This window comes from Heterocephalus glaber, unplaced genomic scaffold (genome assembly GCF_053883595.1).
Source record: "Heterocephalus glaber isolate CG9 unplaced genomic scaffold, H.glaber_assembly_v1.0 deba00001481, whole genome shotgun sequence".
NCBI lineage: Eukaryota > Metazoa > Chordata > Mammalia > Rodentia > Bathyergidae > Heterocephalus > Heterocephalus glaber.
Genome location: NW_028258317.1, coordinates 53259031 through 53282256, shown reverse-complemented (window position 1 = coordinate 53282256; position 23226 = coordinate 53259031). Strand labels below are relative to the sequence as shown.

The window sequence follows — 23226 nt, the reverse complement described above, 5'->3', positions numbered from 1 at the left end:
TCCTTTCCCCTTTGGGAAGTTTTCTGCCATCACTTCTGTGAACAGTTTTTTTATGTCATCTGCACTTTCTCCTCTTTCTTCATTGACTCTAATCAGGCTTATGTTATTCTTCTTTGCATCGTCTAGCAGCTGCTGGACTGATTTCGAACAGAGTTCTCCTATCACATGCACTAAAGATGGATGACACTGTGAGCCTGCATTCAGTGGGACCAAGAGCCTGGCAGGGTGCTGCACACCTGTAACCCCAGCACTCGGGAGGCTGGGTGGGGCAGGAGGATGGTGAGTTTGAGGCCAGCTTGGCCTATAGAGTGAGTTCAAGGCCAGCCTAGAATACATAGTCATATTCTGCCTCAAAGAGGGGGAGGAGGGGAAGAGGGTTAAACATGAAGGGGTTTTGACTCTTTCTAAAAGAAAAATGCTATTAAATGTCTATTTCTATCATTTCTATATGTTGAAAAACATTCAGATCATTAGAAAATATCAATTGTAATTTTCAGGATTTTCTTTTTTATATAAAAATGGCAGCTTACAGAATATCTCCAGAAATATAGCATTCAGAAGACTGTGACATTTCCACAGGGAGGGGATTTCAAATATATTGTTAATGTAGCATGAAAGGGATGAAGCGACTTCTCAAGAGAAGGTCTAAAAATGGCAGAACAGCTCCCCAGCTTCTCATAGTGTCTAGATCTTTTCCATATTTAGTGAGCAAGAGTCAAAAATATCAAAACTCCTGGGAAATTCTCAGTAAAAGAAATGTATTTTTGCTCAGCATAATTTAGTTCCATTTGTGGCTTCCTTGCACAAGAGTCAGGATTCCTTTACTTGAAAGAGAGAGAGATTTGAAATGTGACTGTCAACAATGATCTAAATATTTCTTTATTATTTGGCCATTTTCTACCATAATCATAGGAAATTAAGAAACGGGATCAAAAAGAATGTGAAGATGGTGTTAAATAACAAGCAGTCCTTTTCAATCCCCGATGCCAAAAAAAAAAAAAAAAAAACAAGCAGTCCTTAGCTGAGGAATCCTAAACTGTGATTTCAGTATCTCCTACATCGATGGTAATAGAGGAAGATCTCATATCGTCTATGACCAGACGTCAAAGAAAGCAAACTGATGTTAAGCATCACCACACAGAGATCAGGACATTGATTCTAACTGCTCTTAATTTATATTGCAAGCCAGAGAAAGGGGAAGACTTTGGGGAAAGTATGGATTTTTTTAACCAAAAACCCATGAAGGCAGAGTTGATGATCTTTATGTACTATAAACATGTACTAATATTTTTTAATTAAAAAAAGAAAGAATTGGATTCTACTTAAGCCATTCTCTAAAGCTACAAGGAGAAATCTTTCCTTTTTTCCTAATAGCCATCTGTATCTACTGTCCCATCATCTTGGCCCACGTTAAAATCTTAAACCTAGAGCACTAGTTGCAGCTACAAACTAAGAGTGTAGGACTCGAAATGTCAGCTAAGAAGTAAATTTAGTGCAGTATAGCTGGAGCAACCAGCAGCTTTTTTTTAAGGTATAATATTTGCTCTAGGTGTTTTGTGTATTCTATTTTTAGTATCCATTAGTAAAGGCTGATTTAAAATTAGTACCATCCAAACTGGAATGAACCTTGAGAATGAAGATTATCCCCAAATGACCTATCCACTACTTTTAAATTTGTCAGCCAGATGCTACAGACAAGATCCATCTTGTCAGTGATTTCAGGTTTTTAATCTAGTATACAATCACACAATTTGAGAATTTCTGAGTTTAATGAACTTCTAAAAAAAAAAAAAAAAGCCAGATGTGGTGACGCACATCTGTAATCCCAGCACTCGGGAGGGTGAGGCAGGAAGATTGCTGTGAATTCGAGGCCAAGCTGGGCTTCACAGTGAGCTCAAGAGCAGCCTGAACTTCTCTGGGTCCAAAAAAAAAAAATTATCCCTAGATGCCTCATGCCATGCGGTTGGCATTTATGTCTGGGGCACTGTGTGGGGGACTCTGCTTGTGGTTGGCCTAGATGCAAAAGAGAGCTTAGATCAACTCTGGCTGCTTCCACCACTCCTTGGGCCCTGGAGTGTGTATCCAGGAGAGGAGGGAGGATGGGACTCACGGACACAGGTGTCACAGATTCGTCTCCCTGCTCAGGTCCAATGTCCCATTGGGAGGCAAAGATTAAGGCTGATTTCTGAACTCTTCCACTTGTCTATAGCAGTAGTGTTAGAAAGCAAAAATAAGCCAGCCAAGCACAGTGGCACATCCCATAATCCCAGCACTGAGGGAGGCTGAAGCAGGTTGAGTGAGAGGAAACAAAAATGTCACCTCAAATATTGGGGGCTGAGTTTACACATCAGTAGTCAAATGAAAATAGTAATTAAAAAATACCCACTCCAGCACTTAGTGGGGACAATCAACAAGACCCTGTAAGATGATAACACCTGGGCAATGACTATGTAAGTTTAATTTAATTAAAAAGTAATAAATGATCTCACAATGATGGCTACTTATCTTTCATCTAAGTTGAACCACTCCTGGCTGCGATCTATGTGTAAATGTTCCAAAATGATTAGGAAATAAAACTAGATGAGCCATGGACTAAGCATGGTGGTGTACAGCTGTAATCCCAACCCTCAGAAGACGGAGGCAGGAAGACTGCCAGTTCAAGGCCAGTTTGAGCAAGAAGTGTCTCTGAAAAAAAAAAGATGGAAACTTCTGGTAATGATATTTTACTATTATTTGTTTGGTTTTTTAAGGACTGATTATTTTTTGAATGTTTCTGGTTATTAATTAAATGTATTTAACATTACCTGTTTCCACGAGGAATTTGAGGAAATGAACAAATGGTATAAAAGTACATAAATAAATAATAACAGAACCATGAGGAAAGGACACAAAGCTGTCAAACAAGATGAAAATTTTGGGTCTGAGCAACCAAGAAGAAAAAAAAAACATAATTATATAATTCTTAGTGGGGTTCTTTTGTTTGTTTTTGGTACCAGGGATCGAAGTCGGGTCCTTGCGCTTGCGCTGCAGGTGGCGAAACCACTGAGCTAAATCCCTGACCTTGTAATTCTTAGTTTTAGAGAGGAGAAACAAAGTTTACTTTAGAATTGTAATAAAAAGAAATGTTCTTCACCATGTTGTAGACAGCCAGTGAGCCATCTATGTAAATGTAGGCCCAGCTGATAATGTTTCTCCAGGACACCCTAAATATAAATCAGTGTCATCCAGAATGAGAATATGCTTTGAAGGTGGCATAATTTCAAATTCTCAGAACCATGCCTGAGGGGCAACACAGAACCCAGTTAAGAATATGGAACTGATAGGGAATTGAGGGTAAAAATTTTTCTTGCCTCCTTACTGAACAAATTGAAATACAAAATTTGTCTTTTCTGAAAAAAAAAAGAATATGGAACTGAGACCCAAACTGGTCCAGGTGGCATGCTCTCCATATGTTGCTTGGGTAGCAATGGACAAATACCTCAATTCTCCAAGCTCTCCTACCTACAAAAAAAAGGAATAATTACATTTACTTTGGAGAACTGTAATAAAAGAAAACATCTCCATTTGGCAGACCTTTTTGGTAAAGCACTAATAATATGTGCTCATTAGTGTCTCACTATGTAGGTCAGTTTGGACTTAAACTCACTGTGTAACCCAGGCTGGCCTCAAACTCACAGCGATCCTATTGCCTCAACCTCTCGAGTGCTGGGATTACAGGCATGTGCCACGCATGTTAATTATTATTAACCCTAATGTTTTGCACTACACAAATGTGTCTAATGTAGCCATGCTCAGAGAATATTCAATGCATGCCAATCCCACACGTTCTCTCTTAGCGATTTCAAGTAGACACGAGGAGCTGGGGCTGTAGCTCTGCGGTAGAGTGCATATTTAGTATGCACAAGATCCTGGGCTCAAACTTATCACCAAAAAAAGTTAAACTATACATTGGCTATGTTAAATAGAAATTACAGGAGGCCGTTGCTTTAGACTGAGTTCCTGCACCAGGTTAAAAATTAAATGGAGTCCTCATGCTAAAGTTCTCTATCAACAAGCTGAAACTAAGCTGTTTATCTGAACCTTTGAGAAATTGGGATTAGAGAGATAATGCCCACATTTCCCAAACAGGAGAGTTTCAATCTGCTTGATAATGAGGTTCTCTCTACTTTGATCCTGACACAAAAGAAATAACAGGAAATAACTTGATGGTACTGATAAATTATTTTCCTACTGTTGTCTCCTTGTCCCCACCTTTGAGGGAAGTAACTTTGAAGCAACCCATCCACTTTTTGGCTTTTGTTTCTGCTTTCTTTAACCCAACTGTGTCTATAAAGCCAAGCTCTTCTGCTCTTTTCTTTGGAACCTTGATTATATATTTATGGAATGAAGGGTTGCCTGATCCTAGAATCAATAATAAAGCCAATTAAGATCTTAAAATCATTGTAACTTTATCCTTTGATCGTTGTTTTAGCCAGTTCAGGCTAATATATAACAAAATACCACAGACTACCCAGGCTCCTAAACAACGGAAATTTATTTTCCCCAGTTCGGGAAGCTTAGGAAGGCCAAGATCAAGGGGCCAGCATGTTCAGGGTCTGGTGAAGGCCAGCTTTCTGGTCCACAGATGACCATCTTTCCTCTGCTCTCACGTGACAGAGGAATAAATGAGCTCCCTGGGGCCTCAAATCAGGACACTAACCCCATATTAGGACTTAATCTTCACAAAGCCCCTCTCCTAAAATCATCACCTCGGGAGGGGGACAGTGACAAAGAGACCAGCACAGAGGCAAACTCCTGGGCCCCTACCCTGTTACTCATTAAAAGCATGATTTGTGTTTTCTCTTGAGTTAGTCAGGGACTTTAAAGTGGTTTTCACTACTATTAAAAGAAAAAAACAAAAACAAAACAGTGACTCTTCCCTTGAGCCTACAGGGGCCCAATAGGTAACTAAAAACAGAGCACAGCCTGACCTGCATTTTGTATCCTCAGCTGCACATAGGTACATTAATCATTTAAGGTGTGTCTAAAAGTTGGTAAACCAGACTGATCAGCCCTGAATTTACATAATCCCATTCCCCCTTTCAAGAATGAGGACACCAAGATAAGGAGTTTACCAGGACACTCAACAATCCCCAGATGTCTCTAGTCACTGCCCTAGACTGACAGTCACCTTGGATTCCAGCAGAGCCTCACAACCCTGAGCCTGCCCCATGCAGACATGATCCTGGCCCACGTAGGAACCCAAATGTTCCTCAGCCATAAGGATTCCTCCAGGGCTAGGGGCCAGCCTGGTCTTTGTCAGCTCCTCAAACTAAGGTCCTTTATCTTCTTCTCTTACTTTCCAAATGAAGCTCTTTTTTTTCTGGAAATTCATGCTTTAGATTTAATTTTAGATGATCACAAAAGCAAGGACCAGTAACATTAGGATTTCCACCATTAGGATTTGAACTCTGCCCCCAGAGTTCAACCTTAGCACTGCAGACCAGAGAAGTCTTTTTGTGATGCATGTTTGTTATTTGAGATGAGCTCTCCCTATCTAGTCCAGGCTGGCCTCAAAATCCTGGCAATCCTCCTGCCTCATCCTCTGGAGTAGTAGCATTGCAGGAAGATTGTGAGTTTGAAACCACCTGGGCTGAGCATAGAGACCCCATCTCAAAAAATTTTCTTTAATTTGCATATTTACATTTCCAGGGCTACAGGGTATAGATCTGTGGTAAAGCCTCATATACCTGGATTCAATCCTCAGCATCACAGGAAAAAAATTGTATTTCCAGCCTATGTATTATTAGACCATTACCAGCCCCAGAGATGTCTCATCTTCACTGAGTCATGACGTCTTTTCTTCCCTCCAACACCATGCAGCCCAGCCATCCTGTGCATCGTACAGTGTGGCAGCATCCCTGGCTTCTGGCCATTTGATGACAACAGCATCTCATTCTCTTCCTGCTCTCCCGTTGTGAAACCCAGTATGTGTTCGGATATTGCCATATGTCTCGTGGGATTGAGGGGCTCACCCTAATTAACAGTGCTCGAGGACTTCATGAACAATTCACTGGGCCCAACCTTCATCCTTGCCAGGTTAGCAGCGAAAAAGAAAACTTTCCCTTGGTCCTCTAAAGCTTCACCAGAATGAACTGACAACAGCCAGATTGAGTAGCAGAAGAGGCACACAACTTAATTAACAGGCACAGGGGGAGACACTCACAGTGTGGGAGTCACACACAAAGTATGAGCCTCCCAGAGGTGTCAGATGGCTCAGCCTTAAATAATTTCCTAAGCTATGGAGAAGGACAGAACCCTGGATGGGGAAGGGTGTGGGGTGTTCTGAAGGAAGCACTGAGGGAAGAACACAAACCAACAAAGCTGTCTTGTGAAGGAGATGAAGTCGGTCAGGGAATCCCTTAGGAGCTGTCTTCAAAAGAAGAGGAAGTGTGCCTGGCCAGGGTGTCCCAAAAGTGAGGACCCTCAGTCTCTCCATGCTGGGTGTTAGTCTTTCCTGGTTAACGAGATCTCGGGGCAACTGAATCCCACTTGGGACCGGGCTGTGAGGAAGCCTCACATTGCCTTAGGGAGAGAAAGGGGTTTGGAGCCAGGGCCGTGTGGGATAAGGTTAGAGACACCCTGTGGATTCCCTGAAAGTCTAGTTCAGTCACCAGCCATTCTCTGTAACTCTGTGTAAGGGGTGGGGTGGCTGCCTGGGGTGAACCAGAGTTTAAGATGAACTTGCTCCTGTTTATATCTTTTGATAGAAAAGGCCAGTGGCTAGGTTTACAAGTACGCACCACTCAATGCGCCGGGTCAGGGGCTTGGGGTACTATTTTATGACCCCCCCAGTGCTAGCTTCGATCAAATCTCTCAGCAGGTGTAGGAGCACATGCTTATATCCCAACATTCTGGGAGGCTGAGCCTGGAGGATGGCAAGCTTGTGTCCAGCCTGGGCAATTTAGTGACTTAACTATGCTGCCTCAAAATGAAAAAGTAAAAAAGAGTAAGGATGTATATAGCTCAGTGTGAAGGCCCTAGATTCAATCACCACACCCCCCTGAAGAAAACAAAACAAACCAAACAAACGAAAAAACCCTCTTACCTTGAACCAGCTGTGCCCATTTCAGGCCAGAATCCTAGCCTCACAGCCACAGCGGATGTAGGAGCTGCCCTGCCACATCGCCTCATCTCTCAAGACTACCCTCTCTGGACCTTCTCTAGAGAAGGCAGATCCTTCCTAAAGGACACTGAGCAGGTCCACACTGGGCTTCCAGACATGGGGGCCTTGCAGTGCTCTGTACCACAGGCCACAACAAAGAGCAGATCACGCCGCCTCATTGTCACATTTTGGATCACATCTATGTGCAGGGGAGACGAATACCAGCAAATGTGCCCCACACGGACCCTTCGCTACTTTCCTGCCATTTAACACAAGTTCCCTCTCAGCTCTCATTCTGCTCAGTGGCAGAGCTAAACCTCGGGAAATTTGGGATCCCTGCAGGTTCCCTCTCTGGGAGGCTCCCAAGATGGCACAGGAAGCGGGAGTGGATCACGGGGCCCTTGGAGTCACCTCCATGCTGTCCTCTGCCATGTTTTTCGGGAACCTTCATGTCCACAGCCTCTGTACCTCATCCACACCACTATCAGGTCCCCTCTGCCCCCAAATTTCCCATCACCCCTCGCCCAGACCATAGGATTCCTCCTCCCTGCTCCAACTTCCCTCTAGGACAGCTTTCCCCCATCAGCTGTTTCCGTTCTTGGCTCTGCCCATCATATTCTCTAAGCCCTGAGTCCCCTTAGGAGCTGTGTTCTGGAAACTCCACGGATTCAGCTTTTCTCCCCTTCAAATCACCATGTCTGCCAGCAGTTCCAACAGTCGCTTTCAACTCTTACCTTTCTCTCTGCACTTTTGCTCAGTCACTCATTCACCAAGAGAATAAAAGCACTCAGAAAAGGTAGAGGAAAATGAAGAGGAAACTTGGGTTAAATCCCCAAACAGGATTCTCAGCTCTCATGCTACTTTAGGGTCCACTTTAGTGGCCTGCCCACATCTTCTCATATCTCATCTCAACCAGGATTCCCAATGCCCTCCAGAAAGACTCAAGGGGAGGGATAACAAACAGATTTCCTCTCACTGGCCATATTCAATTGGTTGGTAGTGGCTGCCTGAAGTAGTGTTGGAAGATTATTTCAGCCAGGTGCCATGGCACATGTCTGTAATCCCAGCACTCTGGAAGGCTGAGGCAGAATGATCCCAAATTCAACCCCAGCTGGGCTCTACTGAATTAGGAGACCTTGTCTGAAAATAAGAAATCAAAAATATGCACAGGGGATGTAGCTCTGTGTGAAAGCCCTGAGTTCAATTACCACCACTACTAAAAAAAAAAATTAGTGTAGGCCTCAGCAAGGCTCAGGGGACAAAATGGAGTAGTCATATCCACCATGGGCATGGGGACAGGTGTCACCATGCATGCCAAACGGTGCCATTGTGGGCTTCCTATTACTCACCAACATGGTGAATCATCTAGAATCTCTTATTTCCAATCACATAATAAATATTATCAGAGTTCTGATGGAAAACCTGTGAAGAGAGAGCCCCACTTACAAAGGACACTAAAAGGCAGGGTCATCCCAGGACCAGCATCCTGAGAGGCACACTTGGGACCTGGCAATAGGATGGGAACAATGGGTCCAACATACGGTCCTTTCCTTCTCCCCAGCAACGAGGCCCTCAGGGAAGGATGAGAGAGTTTATGAGGCATGTACCCTCTGCAATAAGCACCGAAACCCTGATTGCACTATTTATTTATCCTAAGGCAATGAGAGCCACCAATCTCTGCGCATGCGCGGTGCTGGGAAGCGAATGCTCACACACGCTGGGCATGCGCTCTACCACTGGGCCACATCCTAGCCCCTACACCGCTGTTGACCTGAAGCGCAAGTGCTACAACTTTTTCTTTTCTTTTTCTTTACTCCTACACATAGACACACACACAAACGTGTGAACCCCCACTCCCAAGTACTGGGGATGGAGCCTAGGGAACACCGAGCTCCTTTATGCTGAGACAGGCTCTTGTTAAGTCTCTGAATTGCCCAGGCTGAGCTCAAATGGGATCCTCCTGCTTCAGCCTCCCAGAGTACTGGGTTTACAAGGCATGTGCCACCACTCCCACTGTCACAACTTTCCTGGTGGCTTGGACCTATAGCATTTGCCTTCATTTTCAGGGGAGCAAGTCAGAATGCCTCAAAACAAGGCTGTGAGGTGACCTGAGTTAGGAAGGCCTAGTGAGGACCCCAAAAGGAGACATGGCCTCTTCCTGCCTAGCCAAGCGGAACTTCTGGAACAAGGGTGGTTCCAGCCACTGTGAGAAAGGTCAGCTGCATTGCATCAGCAGCTCTGTCCCGCTGGGCGTTTCTCCAGGGCCTGGAATAATTTCCCTGAGGAAAAGCCAGCCCCTCCCACAGAAACAAACTAAACCAGAGACAAAAAAATTCGAGACAAGCACAGCACCTAACAGCAGAGTTACAAGGCAGACAGTCTGACCTGGGCTGCCTCCTTTTGTGTGTGTAGTCCTGGGGACTGAACCCAGAGATACCCACCCACGCTCCCCTGGCCCTTTTGATTTTTTTTCCCCTACCTTTCAAACAAGTTTCATTCCCATACAATTTGGAGACATTTCTTTTTAAAATGTACATAGGGAACATGGTTCCTTGATTCAAACAATAACTTACACCTTGTCTTCACTGCACGGAAAGCTGTGTTTGAGTGTGATGGGGTGGCCAGGAGGGCCCAGCAGGGGCCAGCCCAGATGGCTCTGAGGGGAGGGAGGGGTGAGAGGGCCTGGGATGGCCTGATCGTCCTCTTCCCTAAGCACAGCCCAGCCACCTGTGGGCTGAGACACCCGCAGCTTCCCTCACTGACGACCCTGAACAAGGGTCCTTCCCGGGACACTGCTGCCAGTGCAGTGCAGCTCTGCTCACAGGACAGGGGAGGGAGCACAGCCAGAGATGACTCGATGATGAGATGCTGCAGCTGACCTACCGTCAGGTTTCGGGGGGCTGAGGCAGAGGGTCCAGGGTTTCTGTCTACCATGGGGACAGCAGCCACCAGGGCTCCCTCCCCTCAGGCCAGGAGTGAGCCGCTCCTGTGATGCCACCCTCAGCCACAGGGGCAAAGACGAACATTCTGCCAGAGCATGGATCTCTGTGTTCCTCCCGGAAATGCCAAGTGATGGGGTGTGACAGAATGAAGTGGTGCATGGCAACACCAACATGACACAGGCCACCCCTCCCTGCAGCGGCTGGGGGCCAAGCAGAGTGGAGCTGGACTCGACTCACCACCCAGGATGTCGTGGGCAGGGGCAGTGACTGCCCCACTCAGCTGTCCTGGACGGAGACCCTGCTGGTCACCACAGGTGTGGGTGGACTGTGCAGCCCACCAAGGCCCCATGGAGGCTTCCCAGCCTGACCAGCGAACCAGAGGTGAAGCCCACACTGTGGCACGGAGTGACTATCTGTCCTCAAGGCCTCGGCCTGCTTCTCCAAGGCCCTGCTGGGAGCAGGGAGCTTGCAGGCCAGTCTGCAGGGGACAGAGACTCTGCTGGGGGTGGTGACAGAGGAAGCTAGGAAGCTACAGGGGAGCTAGTTTGTCAAGAGGAATGACAGGACAAGGGTTGGGGATTTATCTCATTCCTAGTACAGAGACAGGAAAAGTCATGGAGCAGGAAAGAAACATTATCAAAACGATGCACAGGATAAGAAAATGTCAAGCTGGGCACAGAGGCCAACTCCTGTTATCCTAACACTCTGGGAGGCTGAGGCAGGAAGATCGTGAGTTTGAGCACACTCTAGATAGCTTAGCAAGATCCTGTCCCAAAATAAAAAATAAATTTTAAAAAAGGGGCGGGGAGCCGGGGATTTATGCCTGCCTCGAAAGCGCAATGTCCCGAGTTCGATCCTTGGTACCAAAAAAATAAAATACATAAAATCGGTGGGGATGTAGCCAAGTGCAAAGGCTCTGGGTTCAATCCCAAGATCCTGGGTTCAATCCCCAGTATAGCCAAAAAAGAAAAAGTCAAATAGGGCCTTTCTTGTCCCAGGTTGGTACTTGGGCCAGAGCTGCAAACAATAGTAGCTAAAGAACTTACTTGTATTGTGAAGAATACAGAAAAAAATAAAAGATAAAAAGTGGGTCAGATGGCACACTCCCCAGCCTTGCTCCCTGTGGTTCCACTGTAAAGGTCACCATCTCAAGCTACCTCAGCTCCTCTCTTGAGAGGGCATGCTGAGGAGGACGGGCATTGGCTTTCCCTCCTCTGGGTAGCTGGAATGCTGCCCCATCCTGTCCCCAGGTCAGTGTCACCAGGGTCAGAGACGGACTGTGAGAGAGCCACCCCTGGAGCCTGAGGCTCGGAGAGAAAGGGAGCCAGGCAACCCAGTCCCTGACAGGGCAGCAGGGCTCTGAGCTCCTTCTGAGCCAGGAAGAAGGGAATGTGCAAGAACAGCAGGTGGGGAGAGGGGTCCTAGGGGCTGCCGCACTGCCACCACTTGGCACAAGGACACCTCAAACAGTAGCTGAGCTTAAAGACAAAAGAGACCACACATCCTATGTAGGCACTGATGTGAAGTATCCAGAAGAGGCAGCTCCATAGAGAGAAATCAGATGAGCAGTTGCCAGGGTTGGGGTGGGGTGACTGCTTAACGGTACAGTTTTCTTCTGAGGCACTGAAAACACTCTGAAACTGGGTAATGAGGATATCTGCAGAACACTAGCAATGGACAGCATGCCACTGAATCGCACACTTTCAAATGACTGAACTGGTAAATTTCATGTTAAATGTATTTTGCCACAAGCATTTTCTTAAAATAAATAAATATAATAGCCGGGCATCAGCCATCTTGTCAGTGGTGACCCAAGGACCACCTAACAAGGAGTGGAGATCCCACAGCCAGGCATGGAGGGGATTTCCAGCAACATGAGGGGTGGGACAGGGGCCTTCACGCTGGCACAGGAGCTCCGGTGCCTCAGAACGAGGCCAGGCTGAACTCCTGAAGACATCGCTCACATCCACCGGCGGTCATCAACATTGTTCCCAAATATTTCCAGAGCGCCCCCTTCAGGGCACATGTGAAACTGCGCTTCCGGGTTCCCTTCCTTGTGGGTGAGGCCACATGACTAGTTCTGGCCAATGGAATGCAAGTTAGTGTTCTCCCCACCCCAGCATTCCAGCGGCTGTACATCTGTCCTGTGAGCCTGAGTGCCTGAGTGAGTGGCAAGCAGAGCTCCTGCTGATCTGCAGTGTGTGTGTGGCATAAACAAGAAGTTACCTGTGTTGCTCTAAGTTGTATAAAAATCGGAGGTGGTTCATTTCCCCCAGCATCATCTACCCCATTCTGGGCTGTCGCCCCCAGGCAGCTTTGATGGGTGGGGCCTCAGTGTTAGTCATTGAAAAGCAAGACAAAAACTATTTCAGTAGCTAGTAACAAATTGAGTATGTGCTTTTCTCCTGCCTCCTGTTCTCCCAGTGTACAAGAGATGCCTGTGGAGGGGCCAGGTTGTAAAAAGAGTACACTGCGTTGTCCTCCACAGGTCCCTGTGCTTTTTTCATGCGGTTTGTTTTGTTGTTGATGCTTTGGGAGTTTTTGTTTGCACATCTGGTAGTTTGGTTGGTTTTGTTTTGTTTTTCAGCACTACGGATTGAACCCAGGACCTGTGCACTGGGATACATCCCTAGCCCTTTTTAATTTTTTATTTTGAGACAGGGTCTCCCTAAGTCACTAAATTACTCAGGCTGGGCTCCAACTTGCAATCCTCCTGCCTCAGTCTCCTGGCGTGCTGGGATTACAGACACCACCATACTCAGCTTAGTTGTTTGTTTTGGTTTTGGGGGTTTTTTTGGGGGGGGGGTTCACTATGTAGTCCAAGCTGGCTTTGAACTCGTGAGCTTCCTGCCTCAGCTGGTTCCTCTGCTAGAGCATGGAGAGGAAATGAGCATTAAATCAAATACGAGATGAAATTTTTAACTTCTTTAGGCAAAGTTGTAATGAACTGAAATGAGTGGAAAGCAAGGGAAGTTCCCAGTGATAGGAAAGGGAACCTGCAGATCTTGACTGAAGGCAGTAATTGTGGCCCTAGAACCAGTCAGAACTCGTGGAGAAGTAGATGACACCCCAAAGGGGGTTCATTTAAAAGAGTGCCCTAGGCAGGACTATGTACAAAGTGGTGGGTAGGTGAAGAAGAACCCTCAGGGCCAGAAGTATGGAGGCACTAGCATCTGTAGGCCCAAAGGGGTCAGAGTTGCTGTAGCCATCGGAGATGCCCCATAGTCTCTAGAGAGGAACACAGCAGTGTCTGCCCATCTGGATGAGTAATACATACCGAAGCCTCTTGTTTCCCTGCCCTGTGTGTTCATCCAGTGCTCCCTGACTGGCTGAAGAGGTCGAGTGAAACCTTTGATGCACCCATGACTCCCAGGGCTCCAAGCATGGTGGAGGAGGGTGGAGAGTTCAGCAAGAGGAGTCAGTGGAGACATCCAGAGCCCACCTCGACCAAGTTTGACTGCCTCACACACTGCTTCCAAGTGTCTTAGCAAGGTTTTTGCTTGTTGTTGTTTTTTATGTGTGATTCAAATGGAGCAAGATGGAATGGAGAGGAGAGGCCCAATTGTAATAGTGCTTATTATGGTTTAGATCTAGAATCTCCCCCAAAGCCTCACGTGCTCAGACGTGGGGCTTTCAGAAGGCGATCCATGTAGGGGGCGCTACACTCATCAGTGGATCCACCCACTGATGAATCCATAGCTGAATGTGCTGTTAGGAGGTGGTTAGAAGGATGTCATGGGGCCATGACCTGGCTCCTCCTGTCTCTGCTTCCTGACCACTATGACACGAACAGCTTCTCTCCACCAGACCCTCCCACTTTGCCCTTCCTGCCTTGGAGCCAGCCAACCACAGACTGCAAACGAGAACCAAAGCCCGTCCTCCTTTAAATTGTAGGTGTCAGGTGTTATGTCTCAGCGATGGGAAGGTAACCAAGACAGTAGAGAATGAGTGGAAAGCTGGGAGAAAAGGCAGATGGAACCACACCTAGGAGACTAAAGGAGTAGAGAGGATAAGGAGGAAGAAGTAACTTGGGTAGAATGGCTAAGGAGAACACAGCTGGGACATTTCCTTGGGTTCCATTCTGGATGCCCTGATGTCCCTCCAGGGAACCACTTGCAAACAGCAGAGGAGGATGCACACAGTGGCATCCAGGCAGGAGACAGATCCAAAGGATGGAACTGAGAAGAATTTAACAAAGGGACTATATGTGGTACAGACAGCACTGAGAGAACCAGCAGGAGATAACGAGACACTCAGAGACTTGTGGTGGCAGGAAGCTGTTTCCATGTCTGAGCCTGAAGGGACAGGAGAGGGGGTGGCAATTCTGCAGCCACAGAGGCCTCCTTCCTCTCCAGGGAGGGCATGGGGCCACAGCATGCCTGAAATAGAGGGTCAGAGGGAGCAACACCCTGCCTCTCCGTCCTCTTACTTGCCAGTCTCCTGCCTCCCACAGGATGAATCCCTGAGGTAGGGGATCCTAGTGGGGAAAAAAAGGGTATAGAGGCAGGTGTGGGGATGTGCACCTTTAATCTTAGCACTCTAGGAGGCTGAGGCAGGAGGCCCACAGGGTTGAGTCCTGCCTAGGCAACTTAGCAACTTGGTGAGACCCTGTCTCTAAACAAACAAAAAAATAAAGGGCTGGGGACATAACTCAGTTCAAAGGCCTTGGGTTCAACCACCAGTATTACAAAAAGAGGTAAGAGTGGGCAGAGAATGGACGGGAGTAAGGAATGGGCTAGCAGACAAACCAGCCACCTCGAAGGAAGTAAAAAGCAAGTAGATAGTGAGGAAATGAGAGCCAAGGCAGCAGAAAAAGTATTTTCTGTGTAAAGAAGACAGGTAAGCTACCAACAACAGTGTCCAGCAAAGGTGTTTTCTAGGCCGGAGAGACCTCTAAACAGAGATTCAATTCATTTACACCAGTGTTGGCCAGGGGCAGTGGCACATACTTGTAGTCCCAGCTACTCAGGAGACTGAGGCAGGAAGACGACTTGAACCCAAAAGTTCAAAACCAGCCTGGGAAACAGTAAGATCTCATCTCAAAAAACAAACAAACAAAATAATACCAACACTGATGTGGTGACTCATGACTGGTTGGTCCTGGCTAAAATCATTTTGCAAAGTTTCTTTCATAGCTGTGCATTTCACATGATTCAAAAAACCCCAAGGGTCAAGCAAAAGGGATAACCTGGGCACAACACAGCATCGCAAGTGACTTTTGGCTCCTGTGTTATAGAAGAGTCAGAAGTCTTTTAAGAATCTAAAACTCTGGTGGAGGAGCATAAAGGTTGCTGCACCATACCCTTGGCTCCCCAGAGGCTGGCTGGACATTCACACAGTTCCCTCTGGAGCTGCTGTTGCCAGGAGTTAGCATGGCCATCAGTGGGGGTCCATCTAGACAAAGGGTGCTTTTCCTTGCCTTTGCTGGGCAACTTGGAGAAATGAGCATCTGACTCTCCAGCAGTACCCAGTGGTGGGTAACCAGTGCCCTGTGTTCATTTGGAAGGGTTAGCTGTCCTCTGCAACATCACCAGGCAACACAGTAAAACAGGAATGATTCTCTGCCTTGCAGCTGGAATGATACGCAGTTCATACCTGGAAAGGCCAGCATGGTCTCAATCACTGGCTAGTAGGTAGTTAACTGACAGAGGCAGCCAGACTGCTGCTGTCAGCAGGGAGTGAAAAGCCTCGAAGAAGGGATAGTAGTAAATGGTCCTGGAGGGTTAGAATAACTTTGTCAGAACAGTGGGAAGTATGACTTCAAGAGTTCAACCCACTAGATGGTCCATCACTCACATCATAACTACAGAGTACAGCTGTTTGGGTTGTGTACTTCACGGAGCCCCAGCCCCACTGCCCCACTGCTCAGCTCAGGCAGAAGCAGCAGCAGCCTCCAGCGCATACCAACCATTCAGCGTGCTGTGCATCCTAGGATGCAGGGGTCTGCCTGGAAGAATGGGTGACTTTTTCTCTACACAAAGATGCTATCCAATTGCTACACCACGTTTCCCGAGGACTGCACTCTCCAGAGGTGGAGGGAGCAGTCCATTTCTAGTCTAACAAAGATGCCACATGTGCTCACGGCAGCCCTGGCCGGGTTCTCGCTGTGAGGCCACATTCATTCTTCGTGTCTTATGGGAAAGCGCCTTGCTGCATAGTCAGAGCAGGAGTGGGAGACATTAGGAAAAGATAATAATAGTAAAAATAGCAATAGTAACAATCCTTCATTTTTGTGTAGCCCTTCACAATTTTGTTTTGTTGAGACAGCATCTTGCTGTGTAGTTCAGGTTGGTCTTGAACTCACGATGTAGACCAGGCCAGCTTCGGACTCATGGCGATCCTCCTGCCTCAGCTTCCCAAGTGCTGGGTAGCCCTTCATATTACAGAGTACTTTCCTATACAGAGTCTCATTCAAACCTGACAGCAACACAAGGGTGAAATAGGATCCAGGTTTTCTCTCCCATGCAACAGTTGTAGAGCAGGGACTAAAATATCAGCCAGGACTAAAATTCTCTGCTCTTTGCCCAATAGGAGAGAGAGGAAAAATAAAAAGCCCCTACACATTTAGAAAAGCTTGTATGTACTGAGTTGGACTGAGCCAGCACCTGCTCACCTGTCTCCTGGGTAACAGAACAGTGATTTTCCTCTGGGAACCCACTGCCAGTCCCCAGTCCACACTCAGCCCGAGTCAGATGTGGACCATTCAGGTACTGGGTGGTTCAGAATGAGCCTGGGACCCAACCCGTGTGGGCGGGAGATGTGCAGCGGAGACGGAGACGGGAGGGCTTCCGCCTCTCTTCCACTGGCCTGGAGCATCCGAGGTCTGTCAGGAGTGTGGCTGCCAGCCTGCCCCCACCCCTGTTTGGAATAGGAGGACAAAAGCCACTGTGTACAAAGGGAAGTCAAGAAGTGACTGTGGGCGGGTCCTAGTGACCTTGTGTGAACCTCTGTACTGAGTCACATGCCTGAGTAAACTTTATTTACTGGATGCTGTACATTCCTCTACCACCGCGGTGCTGAGCACGGAATCCAGGGCTTCGCACACGCTGAGCGTGTACTCTACCACTGGGCTACACTCTCAGCCTGAGCCTATATATTTTTGTCTATTTAGGCAGCTTGAGTTGCATCATCTGTCCCTTGTAACTAAAATATCTTGTCTGTTTCAGGGAATTTCTTCCTCTCCTGTCTCACCAGCCATGTGTACCCCTGGGGACGCGAATAAAGTCCAATTGCCAAAGACCGAGCCACAGAGGTTAATCAGTGCCATCCTACAGCTAATCACCAGCTCTGTGGCCTAGAACGTTAGGAAAGGTCACTTTGTCCAGATCACCAGGCTGCGGGGCACTTCGAGGCCATTGGGCAGGGGAGTGAGAAGGGTGTTTTATGCAGGAGAGGTGGGCTGCTCAGATGCCTGCATCACACAGAGGCTTCCTGTAGAACTGGGGATTACATGGAGGGCAGGCAAAGCGATTTCTCCCCAGGAATGAGAGATGAGTCCTCCCCTCAATCTGACTGGGCCAGCCCAGGTCATGGACTCACCACAGGGTCACTAGCCTTGCCAGGAGAACGCCATGTACTGGCACAGACCAAGTGGGACACAGGATCTGCCCTGGAGGGGGAGTGAGGGCAGCTTCTCCTGAGAAACAATAGGGATGGAGGGGGCCCAGAGCCCCAGTGAGCCCCAGTGAGAGTCTGTGGAGAAGAAAGAAGAATGATTAGATGCTGGATGAGACTGAAATGTCACAGCAACACTGCTTGACCGTGTGGCCCTGGGCCTCGGTTGCCTGTCTACAACCTGCAGAGAACAGAACTGAAAATGTCCACATTCCCTTCCTCCTCCAATATTGCAGGAGTCTACTGACTTCCAGCACAAGACTGGAAAAGCAAGTTGAGAGTGTGTCAAGAGGAAAGACAAATGATGGCAGGAATGGCTCACATTTCACGCACTCCAGACTTCCTCCATCTAGGGGGAGAAATCTTTTTCGTTTGTTTTTCCAGTACTGGGGATCAAACTCAGGACCTCGCGCTTGCCAGGCAGGTGTGGTGGTGTTGAGCTACATCTCCAGCCCTTGGGGAAGAAGTCTTGGTAGGAAAAAGATGTGTCCTACTTTTAAAAAACCCAAAAAAGACAGATCCACCAAACCCAGAAACCTGGGTGGGACCACGCATACTACATTAGCTCTGTGAAAGGATTTGACACAGTTCTTGTTTCTGTTTGCTATTTATCTCTAGATACTGAGACGCTACCATATCCTCAGTCTGAAGAAATTGATCTTTATTTTTCCTTTGGTTTTTTGTTTGAGGAATTCTGTTCTCCACACCTCAGAGGGTATCACAAGCTGTTTTGTACAATGAAGAAGAGAAAGGCCTGGGGAATCTTTCCAAGAAAGTGTGAGAAAACAAACTTGGCGCTGCACAGCGGTGTCCACATAAATCCGTGTAGCATCCTGGAGTCTCAGTAGCATCTCTTATCGCTTCTGGACTTTATAAGGATATTTGTGCCCAAAGGATGGCTTTCTGCCCTTTCCTCAGATTTCCTTCTTCTCTGCCATACCCTCAAGTCCAAAACTGAGGAAGCTGCATTGCAAGTATAGCCACAGGCTCCACAGCCAAAATTTCATCCCCAAATCTCGCAGCTTCTGGGAGCTTATTTATTTATTTATTTATTTATTTACTGGCAGGGTCTCGCTAGGTAGTCCAGGCTAGCCTTTAACTCACTATGTAGCCCAGGATGACCTTGAACTCATGGCAATCCACCTGCCTCCGCTTCCAGTGCTGGGATTGCAGGCCTAGGAGCCTCTCTGAAAAGCTGCCTTACTCCAACCTGACTGCTAGTACTGCCTCCTCTCTCACAGTGATTTCCAGATGTCCAAGTGCCTCTCAGCTGCCCTCCTATCCCTCAGCTTAAACATTCTACCTTGTGCTAAGTTGTGTGTGGAGGTTGGTGTTGGTGTTGTGTTTTGTTCTGTTTCTGTGGGTTTAGGAATGAACCCAGAGCCTTGTGCATTCTAGCTAGGCAAGCACTCTACCACAGAGCTACACCATGAGCCCTTTGGATTTTGAGACAAAGTCTCAAGAAATTGCCCAGGTTGGCCGTGGACTCACAATCTTCCTGCCTCAGCCTCGCTAGGAGCTTGGAGGACAGGCACGCACCACCACTCTCATCTCCCTGTGCTGCCTTTGATGCAGCTCATTGCACACAGCAGGGCCACCGTGTACCAGGATTTCGGTCCCCAGCCCAGTTCCTCCACGAAACCGCCTCCCCTGTTCTGGCTCCAAACAGACTCCATGGACTCCAACTCTGGCCCACCTGCTGAGCCCAGAGGTTTCACAAACTCAAAAATAAGACAGCAGATAAGCCTCCAAGCTTAGCTTTTTTTATTGTTTTGTTTTGAGACAGGGTCTCGCTATATAGTCCAGGCTGGCCTTGAGCTCACTACGTAGCCTAGGCTGGCCTTGAACTCATGGCAACCCTCCTGCCTCAGCCTCTAGAGTGGGAGTGCTGAGAGTACAGATGTGCACCACCACACCTCGCTCAAGCTTAGCTTTGATGGGCATCTTCCCTGCCTAGCACCCCCCCCCCCGCCGCCCCCCTGTCTCCACGTTTGTTTTTGTTTTTGTTTTGTTTTGCCTTGCATTTCAACTCCTTGAAGCCTGAAGCTTTGGAAACTCCAAAAGAATAAGCTGGCATGGTCTCCAGTTCCTCTTCTTCTCTAGCCAAGTAGTCAAGAGGCCAACAATCCAATGAGAATAAAAATAAGATATAGAAAGGGAGATACTGCTAAAGAAAGTAAAAACTTAACTTTAAATAGATCTCACCTACATATAGTTTTTGAATTCTCAAAATGATGGTCTATGAGTCTAATTTTTTTTTCATGAGTCTAATTTTCAAATGTACTTCTTGGCATTCAATGTTCTTAAAATTGAGAGATTCTGCACACTAATCTGAATGTGTGTCTTCTAACACCACCCCCAAAAAGAAAAGAGCTCTGGCAACATCAAAAAATGATTCATTTGGCAATAACCAGTCAGAGCTGGGGGAGTGTAGCCCATTGAGACAGAGCCCAGCCTTGCCCCGGTCCCTCCTGTCCCTTGTCCTGACTTCTGTCTGTGGCCACCAGCGCTTACCTGCTGGCCCCTGGCAGTTGTGTCCTGCGCCATTTTGAATCCTGGTTTACAAAGTGACTCCTCACCACTGCCATCAGCACTACACAGAATCTCATTCAGGTTTGTACCGATCCCACACAGCAGCCAAGATGTGCAGTAGTTTTTTGTTTATTTTGAGACAAGGTCTCTCTATGCAGCCCAAGCTGGCCTTGAACTCACAGCTGGTGAGATACAGATTTTGACTCCCCCCTCCTCCATGACAATTCAAAAAACATGCAAGAGCCCAGCCTGGTGGTGCACACCTGTAATCCAGCACTTGAGAGGCTGAGGAAAGAAGATCATAAAATTTTGGAGCCAGCCTGGGCTACATAGTGAGTTCAAGGCCAGGCTGAACTACATAGTAAGATCCTGTCTCAACCTCCCACCTTCCCCCAAAAAAGCTGGGAATGTAGCTCAGTGCAAAGACCCTGAGTTCAATCTCCAGCACCACAAAAAAAGAGTCAATTCTAGGCAGTGATGACCCGTTTAAATAAAGAACAAAGGTTGGATTTAGCCTTTCGTTCCCCATGGGCCTGATCCAATCATACAACCGCAGCACATTTTAAATACATGGAAGATTTTTTAAGGAATACCCTAGACTGCATCATTCAGAATCTCTAGAGGTGGGCTCCAGGCGTCAAGAGTTTTCAAAACCCCAGGCTCTGTCACAGAACATCAGTGAAATTATGTTATTATTTTACTACACAAGGTCTTAACTAAAGGGGAGGGGGCACCTAAAATGTCCCTAGGATTCTCCAGGCAGAAGCAGATCCAAAAATAGACACTTTCATCTGGAGGAGCTCAGCCTGGCTGAGCCCAGCCTGTGCCCCGTGTCGCCCGAGCCAGGCTAAATTCAGCACAGGAAGTCATCTCAGGCAGCCTCGAGACACTTACGGTGAGGCAGTGATCAGTTCAAGGAATACCTGTTCTGCTAAAGGCATTTAAAATCATTCCCCAATCTCTGACTTTTGAGACTGACACTATTCCAAGAATTCATTGCTAAATTTGGGAAGAAAAAATATTCCTACTACTAGCTTAGAAATATTTGGCCATTCTTTAAAATGGGTGGGGATGAATATTGTACTGGGATCCAAGACTCCTACCTGTAGCTTATGAATATTGGCTTAGTTCGTTCCTTGAAGTAAAAGTGGCAATGAGGCCTATATTGTTATGGAAGATAGTTCAGTTAGCTTATGAGCAGGGCAGCCAGCTAGTGGAAGGGCCTGAGATACAGGGGAGTGGCCACGCTGATAAAAATTAAGACTAGACAGTGAGCCGAGCATGGTACCACAGGCCTGTAATCCCAGCACTCAGGAGGCTGAGGCAGGAGGATCACCATGACTTTGAGGCCAGCTTGGGCTACATAGTAAGTTCTTATTTCGAGAAAAAAAAAGAAAGAAATAGACAATGAACTAGGACTTCGGACAAAAAATGAATTCTTCCAGAAATGACTCGTAAAAGCAGGAGCCCAACTGGAAAGCAAAAATAGCAGATCGGTTAAAACTGAGGCCCAGAGCGCCTGCTGACGATATGTTTGGAGTGGGGAATCAAAAAACAAACCCCGGGAGTGCTAAAAGGAAAAACATCAAGCGCAGGCACACACTGGACGGGCAGAGAGACGCCTCTGAACTCAGTGTCCTGACCTTCTGGAAGGCCCAGGAGAGAGAGACTGAACTGTCGGCGGCGATGAATCAGCTAAAACCCAAGTGCTTGGCGCAAGACCTGTCCATCTCAGACTGGCTGGCCCGCGAGCGCCTGCCCACCAGTGCGAGGGACCTCAGCCGCAGGCCGGCCGTGGACCCCCAGATGGAGCTCCCCCGGCGCAGTGGAAACAGCCGTGCCACGCCCCCGGCAGTTCCTCCAGTTCCTCGGCTTCCGCCCCTCAGCCCCTTCTTTCCACACCGCCAGTCACCAGACCAAGGCCACGGGGAAGGCTTCCAGAGCGCGAGCCCCAGTGCCAGTTCCGCCACCGATGCCCCTCCTCACGAACCGTCCCAAGCCCCTGGCGGTCAGGCCTAGCTTCGTCCCTGTCTCTAACCTGGGGCACGTCCACCTGATAGACACAGAGCCACTGTTACACGCTCCAGTAACGCTGTAAATATTGTCTTGTACCAGAATTGTTATTATGCAGCCTTCATTGGGGCTCCTTTCATCATCTTGCACTGTGAGATTGCTTTGCAGTGCATTACTACAGCCAAAAGAACACGTACATGTATTTAAGAGTATATTGGATAGTTGTATACAAATGAGCAGGCCTCTGTTGCAACGTCCTGCATAGTATATCCCTCGACTCACTGAAGGAAAGCGCTTGCATTAGTGTGCCGCAAATCTGTTCTCTTGGCTTCATCACTAACAAAAGTGCCTCATGAAAGTAAGTTTGATTTTTAGGGTGCCATATTGTTAAAATTAGATAACTCACATCGAATAAATGAATGCATTTTATCGGTAACAAATTTCATTACGTTGACCAGTTTTAACACAGGCGGATACACAACTTCCATTCTTTAGTCATTCCAAGTGGATCTGAGTTTTATATTCAAAGTTTTAATACAGTTTTTGAGTTTTGTGTGACTTGAATTTTTAATCTTTCTGTAAACTACGTATCTTTTCTTCAGATACCACATTGGATATAAATGCTGTAACATAGGTGTGTAGATAGTGGACCCTGGATGGAACTGGCTTCTTTATGAGAAGAATATAATTCTGCGTGAGGACTTAATGAATCCAAATCTGTGTTATGCCTGTGTGCACACCCAATTAAACACTGAAAAAAAAATTGTTTTGGTGACCTTTGGAGAAAAAAAATGAATTCCTCAGGCAGCATGAAATGCAGCCTACCCTCTACTAAAGGGAAGTGCAGCTTCTTCCCACTAAGATCCTGAGGATCTTAATTTCAAGGAAACTTACAGTGCAAATTAACCAGTTCCTTCTGAGATCCCATGTTACAGGAAACACTGTGTGAAAGAACTGCACTGGAGAGCCTGAGCCCCAGTT

The 23226-nt window shown here is 47.2% G+C and overlaps 1 long non-coding RNA gene across 2 annotated transcripts in view; it reads right to left on the bottom strand.

Annotated features, from left to right (window-relative positions):
* The window catches only part of LOC106008816 (uncharacterized), a 186199-nt gene that overhangs the window by 161674 nt on the left and 1299 nt on the right, over positions 1-23226 (bottom strand). The gene's annotated exons all lie outside the window — the stretch shown is intronic.